A 9,531-nucleotide genomic window follows, 5' to 3' on the forward strand; every position below is an offset into this window, starting at 1 on the left:
TTGGAAAAAACAAAAGGGAGGGGGAAGAAACGGAAAGGGGGTGGGGATGGGGGAGGGAGTTCAAGATCTAAAGTTGTTGAATTCAATATTCAGTCCAGAAGGCTGTAAAGTGCCTAGTCGGAAGATGAGGTGCTGTTCCTCCAGTTTGCGTTGGGCTTCACTGGAACAATGCAGCAAGCCAAGGACAGACATGTGGGCAAGAGAGCAGGGTGGAGTGTTAAAATGGCAAGCGACAGGGAGGTTTGGGTCTTTCTTGCGGACAGACCGCAGGTGTTCTGCAAAGTGGTCGCCCAGTTTACGTTTGGACTCTCCAATGTAGAGGAGACCGCATTGGGAGCAATGAATGCAGTAGACTAAGTTAGGGGAAATGCAAGTGAAATGCTGCTTCACTTGAAAGGAGTGTTTGGGCCCTTGGACGGTGAGGAGAGAGGAAGTGAAGGGGCAGGTGTTGCATCTTCTGCGTGGGCATGGGGAGGTGCCATAGGTGGGGGTTGAGGAGTAGGGGGTGATGGAGGAGTGGACCAGGGTGTCCCGGAGGGAACGATCCCTACGGAATGCTGCCGGGGGGGTGAAGGGAAGATGTGTTTGGTGGTGGCATCATGCTGGAGTTGGCGGAAATGGCGGAGGATGATCCTTTGAATGCGGAGGCTGGTGGGGTGATAAGTGAGGACAAGGGGGACCCTATCATGTTTCTGGAAGGGAGGAGAAGGCGTGAGGGCGGATGCGCGGGAGATGGGCTGGACACGGTTGAGGGCCCTGTCAACGACCGTGGGTGGAAAACCTCGGTTAAGGAAGAAGGAGGACATGTCAGAGGAACTGTTTTTGAAGGTAGCATCATCAGAACAGATGCGACGGAGGCGAAGGAACTGAGAGAATGAGATGGAGTCCTTACAGGAAGCGGGGTGTGAGGAGCTGTAGTCGAGGTTGCTGTGGGAGTCGGTAGGCTTGTAATGGATATTGGTGGACAGTCTATCACCAGAAATTGAGACAGAGAGGTCAAGGAAGGGAAGGGAAGGGAAGTGTCAGAGATGGACCATGTGAAAATGATGGAGAGGTGGAGATTGGAAACAAAATTAATAAATTTTTCCAGGTCCCGACGAGAGCATGAAGCAGCACCGAAGCAATCATCGATGAACCGGAGAAAGAGTTGTGGGAGGGGGCCGGAGTAGGACTGGAACAAGGAATGTTCCACATACCCCATAAAGAGACAGGCATAGCTGGGGCCCATGCGGGTACCCATAGCCACACCTTTTATATGGAGGAAGTGAGAGGAGTTAAAGGAGAAATTGTTCAGTGTGAGAACAAGTTCAGCCAGGCGGAGGAGAGTAGTGGTGGATGGGGATTGTTCAGGCCTCTGTTCAAGGAAGAAGCTAAGGGCCCTCAGACCATCCTGGTGGAGGATGGAGGTGTAGAGGGATTGGACGTCCATGGTGAAGAGGAAGCGGTTGGGGCCAGGGAACTGGAAATTGTTGATGTGACGTAAGGTGTCAGAGGAATCACGGATGTAGGTGGGAAGGGACTGGACAAGGGGAGAGAGAAGGGAGTCAAGATAACGAGAAATGAGTTCCGTGGGGCAGGAACAGGCTGACACAATCGGTCTGCCGGGCACCTGCCCCTTCACTTCCTCTCTCCTCACCGTCCAAGGGCCCAAACACTCCTTTCAAGTGAAGCAGCATTTCACTTGCATTTCCCCTAACTTAGTCTACTGCATTCGTTGCTCCCAATGCGGTCTCCTCTACATTGGAGAGTCCAAACGTAAACTGGGCGACCACTTTGCAGAACACCTGCGGTCTGTCCGCAAGAAAGACCCAAACCTCCCTGTCGCTTGCCATTTTAACACTCCACCCTGCTCTCTTGCCCACATGTCTGTCCTTGGCTTGCTGCATTGTTCCAGTGAAGCCCAACGCAAACTGGAGGAACAGCACCTCATCTTCCGACTAGGCACTTTACAGCCTTCCAGACTGAATATTGAATTCAACAACTTTAGATCTTGAACTCCCTCCCCCATCCCCTTTCCGTTTCTTCCCCCTCCCTTTTGTTTTTTCCAAAGATTTATATAGATTTTTCTTTTCCCACCTATTTTCCATTATTTTTAAATCTGAAATGCCCTGTCAGTCTTTCCACCCCACCCCCACTACAGCTGTACCTTGAGTGTCCTGCCATCCATTCTTAATTAGCACATTCTCTTAGATAATATCACCACCTTTAACACGTCCTTGTTCCTTTGTCTGTGACATCTTTTGATTATCTGCTCCTAACACTGCTTGCTTGTCGCTACTACCACCACCCCCCCCACCCCCCCCCCCCACCTTCTCTCCCCGCACCTTAAACCAACTTATATTTCACCCCTCTCCTAACTTTACTCAGTTCTGCTGAAGGGTCATGAGGACTCAAAACGTCAACTCTTTTCTTCTCCGCCGATGCTGCCAGACCTGCTGAGTTTTTCCAGGTAATTCTGTTTTTGTTTCGGATTTCCAGCATCCGCAGTAGTTTTTTGTTTTTATCACCAGATTTACCCAGTTTACTGTGGGCAATCTGCCTCATCCAGTTGAAATCAATCTTATCTAAATTTAGAATCTTAGTAGCTGTTATGCGTTTCACCCTTTCAAATGTTGTCTGACCTCAATCATATTATGATTGCTATTTGATAAATGTTACTAAATTGAATATACACCCCTGATGGTTCAAGGGCATATTGTTGCAGAAAACTATCCCAAGCGCACACAAATTTCACCAGCTTTCTGGTATGTGCTAATCTGCTTTTCCCAACCCACATGAAAGTTAAAATCCCCATTAAAACCACATTTATCTAATCTCTACATTTGTACCATTATTTCACAGCAACAAACAAAAGGCCTATACACAATTCCAACCATAGCCTGAAATCCTTTTGCGTCAGCCATGGTTCAGTTGGTAGCACTCTGCCTGAGTTAGAAGGTTGTGGGTTCAAACCCATAATTTAAGCATAAAAATCTAGGCTGACATTCCAGTGCAATGCTGAGGTAGTGCTGAACAGTCAGAAGTGCCATTTTTCAGATGAGACATTAAACTGAGGTCCTGTTTGCTCTCTCAGGTGGATGTAAGGATTCCATGGCACTGCAGGACAGTTATCTCTGGTGTCCTAGCCAATACTTATTGCTCAGTAAACTCATATCTGACCATTATCACATTGCAGTTTGTAGGGAATTGCTTTGTGCAAATTAGCTGCTGTATTCCCTGCAACAAAGACTACACTTCAAAAGTACTTCGAGGTTTCCAGTGCTCTTAAAAAGTGCTTTATAAATGCAATTCCTTTTCTCCATTCTTTTTCTTAATTCTACCTATAAAGTCTCCAACACCTGCTCACCTCTAATTATGTCCTCTGACCATTGAAGTGATTTCATTCTTAAATCACTCAAGGCCAATCCTCCCTCTCCACCATTTCCATCTTTCCCTAGACTTTATAACCTTGTGTATTTCATTCCCACTCCTGATAGCCGTAACTGGGATTTGACTGCAAGACTGACATGCCGTATCCTCCAAATTGAATTTGTGCTTGCAATTCATTTGTTCATTATATTCAGCATTATCAATACTGAAAAGTATTGACAATAAGAGAGACTAAAAATTAATACTCTTTACTGCCACCTGAAGCATCCTCCAACATAAACATTAAACCACTAATTGGAACTAATGCACTCAAACTAGAGTTCATTTGTTATACATCAACTTTTTAAAAAATAGGAATCTTGGTGTATTTTTCTGCCTCCTTTCCCATCTCACAAATTCAATAAAGCAGGTACTAGAGACAGGTGTGGCATTACTAGATTTCCTCTTCCAACCCTCCCATCTTTTTCTGCAGATGAACACCTGGTTGATTGTTACAATATTGCTGAGATTGGGAATTTAACTTGAACTCCTGGGCCAGAATTTCCCGGTCGCCAACGTGTAAAATGACGCGGGATGATGTCGGGTGGAACTCCTGACGTCACCCCGCCTCATTTCAATTTTCAGGTCGGCGAGGGCTCAGCAGAATCAGCTGTGCGCTCGCTGACCTGTCAATGGCCAAGTGAGGGCATTGACAGAGTAATTTAAGTAGTTAATGGACCTGCCCATCCAACCTTGAGGTTGGCAGGCAAGCCAGGAGCCCTGGCGGGCATTGGAAAAAGCATGAAACCTCATCCACGGGCGGGATGAGGTTTCATGTAGCTTTTTAAATTTTTAATAAAAGTGTTAATGAAAGTGATGGACATGTCCCAACTCATGTGACAGACATGTGAGGGGAATTTTTTGTTTCTATTGTTAACATTTTTAAATTTGGCGCCGATCTTCTTGAGGGAGCACTTAGCCTCAGGGAGATGAGTGTGCTCTTTCGTGCACATGCACGAAAGAGTGCACTCTCGGTTTAGGGATTACCCCCCCCCACCCCCCACCCGCACAGGGAGCGCGTAGCACTTCCTTGCGGACATCGCACTGGGGGTGCCTTAATTGGCCCACCTAGGTAAAATGACGGCGCGGCACCGATTGGAGGCGTGCCTCCACATGCCCGCTTTTAAACTTCCCCCCAACGGGGGGAAAATTCTGCCCCAGGACTTGAGCACAAAAATTCTAGGCAGATAGTCAGGTGCAGTACTGAAAACATACTGCTTAGTACTGCATTGTTAGAGGAGCTGCCTTTCAAATGAGATATTAAACCAAAACTTGGTCTCTTCTTTCAGGTGGACGTAAAAGATCACGTAGCATTACTTTAGAGGAGCAGGGGAGTTAACCATTGTGTTCTGGCCAATATCTATCATTCAATCATCACAAAAAAAGATTATCTGGTTATCACATTGCTATTTGTTGGAACTTGCTGTGCGCAAATTGGCTGCCTCATTTCCCACATTTCTGAAGTGTAGTCACTATTGTGAAGTACCTCATTGGCTGTAAAGCACTTTGGGACGTCCCCAGATTGTGAAAGACACAATATAAATGCAAGTCTTTCTTTCTGACAGTGTGGACAATCAAGTCTGTATCACACATTTACCCCTATGATGTTCTCATTGTGACAAGATTGTTTTTGGGTTACTTTAAAAGATATAGCATACAAGAGGATCCAGTCAGCAATGTTCATGTACTAACATCTTAAAGCTTCTCTGCGTACAATGTTTGACAGACATGAACTCATTTCACATGTAAAATTTCTGTAGATGTAAAATACTGCACATCGGAATGTAATATCGAAACAAAACGCAGCCATACATGGATATCACCAATCACAAGTCCAACTTTAAAGAGGACAGCAGATGCTCCATTTTTACACCACAAATAATATATACAGAGGCACAAAATAAGATTTTTTTCATGTTTAATTAAGTACAAGCAGGATTTTTTTCATGACTGAACTTTGTATAAGCATGATTTTCTTTATTCACTTGCTAATTTCATTAATGTGTTGCATTTACATTTCTCAAATTCAATCATTTCTGTAGTGGTACATTATAAAGTATTACTACCATGAATATCCAGCCACAAATAACTTACCTTTTGTTGATGCTGGGTCATAATAGTGTATACATGCAGCAAATGTGTTCCATCACTACTGACCTTTGTCTAGAATAAGATGTCAAGATCTTGCAAAAATCATTGTGATTTCCCAATTGCAATTTTTACATAGTATACCAGAAAACTTCTCATGGCATCACTAGAAGTATTATTAGAATGGGGGTGGAACTAATGTATTGTGGAAATGAGGTTATTAATAAAAATAATTTGGAGAAATCTTAGCTGTGTGAGGGAAATAATTTATCTTTAATTCCCAGAAAATATTAAAAGATTTTTCTTTACCTAACCACTGCAGGTAGATAATTGTATATTCCTAACATACCACACTTGGGATAGACAGATAAATATATATAATAAATATTGGTATTTAGTAGCAACCTTTTACCTTGACTGTCCACACAGTTAAGATGCAACCTTTTACAGTGAAGGCCAAATAAAAAAAACAATTCTACTTTACCATTTTCTGGCATCATCCTTGGCTCAATTGTAGCACACTCACCTCAGAGTTTGAAAGTTGCGAGTTCAAGCGTCATTTCAATACTTGAACAATCTAGGCTGACACTTCAATGCAGTAGTTAAAGTGCTGCACTGTCAGAGATGCTATCTTTCAGGAGGCATTAAATCAGTTCTGTCTACCTCCTCTGGTGGGTGTAAAAGAACCCTTTTTTTTGTTCTCCCACTGTCCTTGCTGACATTTATCTTTTAACCAATAATTTTTATATATTATCTGTTCATTTATCTCAATGCTGTTTATGGAATCTTGTGCATTGGCTGTCATATTTCGTACACCACTGATTAAACTGATTGAGTTTTTCAATGGTTGCGATGCACCTGGTGATATTGAGGTCATGCATGTTCTTGCTGCCCCCACCACCCCCCCCCCCCCCCCCCCACCCATTCACTTTTACCTAATATCTTTCCAATGGTTCTTAAAATATCTTAAGCAAAACACGTTTTAAATTCAGTACTTTTATTCCAATTGCCATCCACATTTTTTTTTATATAAAGTACTTCCAGCACCATTGCTCATATAAACATAAGTAAAAGCAGCTGCTGCAATACAAAATATAAAGACCTACACATAGTCATCCCCAATCACCAATTTTCTTTTCAACGGTACATGTACTTGCGTTCAACTCCCCTACTGTACTTGACAATTGCAGTCGCGGGACATTAGCTAGTAGTATGCATACTTTTCTTTTCCAAGTTACTCTGGAAAAAGTTGAGTTCTTGCTTTAATGTTGTATTTTAATAGAAAAAAGTCTTGTTTTATTGTTACATCAGGTTGATCACTACAAGCAGATCCATGCAATATTGTGTTTCAAGTGAAGCTGAACAGATTTTGCTTACTGAAAGACAATCTAGTGTTACAAATATAAGGTACAACAAATTAGACACAAGGTGAAACTGGTTTAAAACTGCGTGCTACATTTGCCACAGGAATGACTTCAATATCAATAAAAGAGAAAAAGTATTGGCGATTATTTTACAACTATGGCAAATAAATCTAATTTGAATTGGCTGTGCTGAGTATTCCAATTCTTTACCCACAACTGATTTGTGTTACACCAGTGTAAAATTATTTTTTGTGAAACATTCAAAACATAATTTTTAATTTGTTCCAAACAATGAAAAGTTGACTACAATGCTGGCAAAAAATACATGAGAAACTGATTCGGACCCAGGATTTTATCCAAATTCCACTGTGTGCCTAGGGCTTTTTTGTTTCAGTAACTTTCCACTAGAGGGGCAGAGCTCACAAATAACAAGTTCTGCAGTGCCATGTGAATGTCCCAGCCTGGGGCAAATCATAATTTCTAGGCATTTTAGGAACAGATCCTTGGATGGTGCTTTGCCAATGAACCAAATGATATATCTGGAAATGTAGCATCTGACCGAGATCATGGGGTTCATATATATGTGTATACATAATTCTAGTGGTAAGTGGCCAACTCAGCAAACAGAGATGATATTCTGAAGAGTTTCAAAAAAATGCTTTGAGCAATTTATTAGGTCCCTTTTTAAAAATTGTTGCTGATTACCCATCTTTATTTCATACTTTTCTTTGCGCTACACAATTAGGGATTAGCTAACTAATTGACACATATGCTATTTGTATAGCGTGATTTGCTGAGTTAGGAATGAGAGATTTGAGCCAAATAGCTGCAAGGGTGACAAAAATTTGCACACTGTTAGGCATTACATGCGAAGTGCCAACAGCAAACTTTAGTAGCACACTAAACTTGTCAACTATGTAAATAAGATAAGCATCTGTGGTCAGACACTAGCAATAAAGCGCAGGCAGGCCAAATGCACCATTATTGCTCATGATCCAATTATTATTATTGAGGGGGTATGGAACACCAACCCAGGGTGACTGTGAATTTTCTTCCCTTCACGTTGGTCCAGTGTCAGTGCTCCAATTCTTGCACCGAGGATCATAAGCTCAGGAATTTAGGTCACGAAACAGTATCTTATGCTGTGGCATGTTGAAAAGCCAATAAACTGATCTACATCACACAATGAATATCTTCCCATTTTTTTTTATAAATAGCAAAGAGTTACTTTTGGATGTTACGTTTGTTTTAAATTCAGATGAAGAATAGGTAAATTTTCTAAGGCACAATTTAACTTTTTGCCTTGTTTAAACAGTATATGAAGGTTTCAAGTCACATACAAAATTGCTCATCACCCCATTTGTGCAATCTTCATGATTCAACTCTAATAAAAACACAAAAATATAATGCAATTGCCTGACACTTTAATTAATGGCACCTCCAGCCATAAATATATTTCAAACCACCACAGTCTGCAAACATAACAATGCACAGGCATATGCAATTTGTTCAATTGACTCCAAACAAATAGTACAATCTCACAGTTAGGAACTAAATTCACACAGTATTTCCTTTGGAGTTGGAATCACTACATAATACAAAATATACAATTAACAAGCTTTTTGTAAACACAATCTCAATTTCCAATAACAGTTTAATTGCTGTGAACAATAATGTACCAAGTATTGTTACACGTTCTACATGTCAAACAATGCATTTTAGTGTGAGATAAACTGAACAGAAATTTTAAATTACTTCTCAATGATAGCGTAATTTTCTATGCTAAAGTTATTAAAATATTTTCCAATGCCATTATCTTTTGATCTGAAAAAATATATATCAATGTGCAAGTGAAGTCTAACAAAATGTAGATGCGAGCTAATAATGAGTGCTATAAACAAACAATATATCTGCAGAGGATGACTATGGTAATTCACAAAGTTTTCTTCTAAGACAGGCACAGCAAGTTTTAGACAGATGCGGCATATAATCCCTTCTTTTGCAATGTACTGGGACAAATGTTATTCTAGAACGTAGTAAGGCAAACTGGTGTGATTACAATTACATTTTCTGACAACACAACCTAAGCAACATGGGTGGGAAAGTTCATTTGTCTGACATTTATTACACAACAGTGAGTAAAGTCAATTTGCACTTAGTTCATCTGAAAGATCACATGCTTCAAATCAAATCTGTAGTCGTTCAAAAACTTGAAGCAAAGGATGAGCAAAGTTCAGAGTTGGCTTGCCCTCTTAAAAGCCACAACACTCAATTTTTAAAGTGTTTCAAATACTTATAACAGTATTTCTCCAACGCTTGTGTACAGATAATGCAATTTTGAGTTATGATATTCTGATGAAAATTGTAATTTCAATCAATTATCCAAAATATATTAAAACAAATTTTTGATTAAAACAGCCCAAATATTCTAAGTAGAATAGACCATGAACAGCCTGATAATGTACTGAATATCTACTTTTGAAGCTGACCAGGATTTCCATAACTAGCCACTTGAGTGTTATCTGGTCACCCTCACTTGAAGATATTTATAACTCAGAATACACAAAACATATCCTTCATTTAACTTAAATTTAAGTTCATAAAAAAATTGTAGTTCATCTTCTCAGACACAAGTATAGTTTCCAAACCACTCAAATTAGAAAATCCACCT

This window comes from Cetorhinus maximus, chromosome 18 (genome assembly GCF_964194155.1).
Source record: "Cetorhinus maximus chromosome 18, sCetMax3.hap1.1, whole genome shotgun sequence".
Lineage (NCBI taxonomy): Eukaryota > Metazoa > Chordata > Chondrichthyes > Lamniformes > Cetorhinidae > Cetorhinus > Cetorhinus maximus.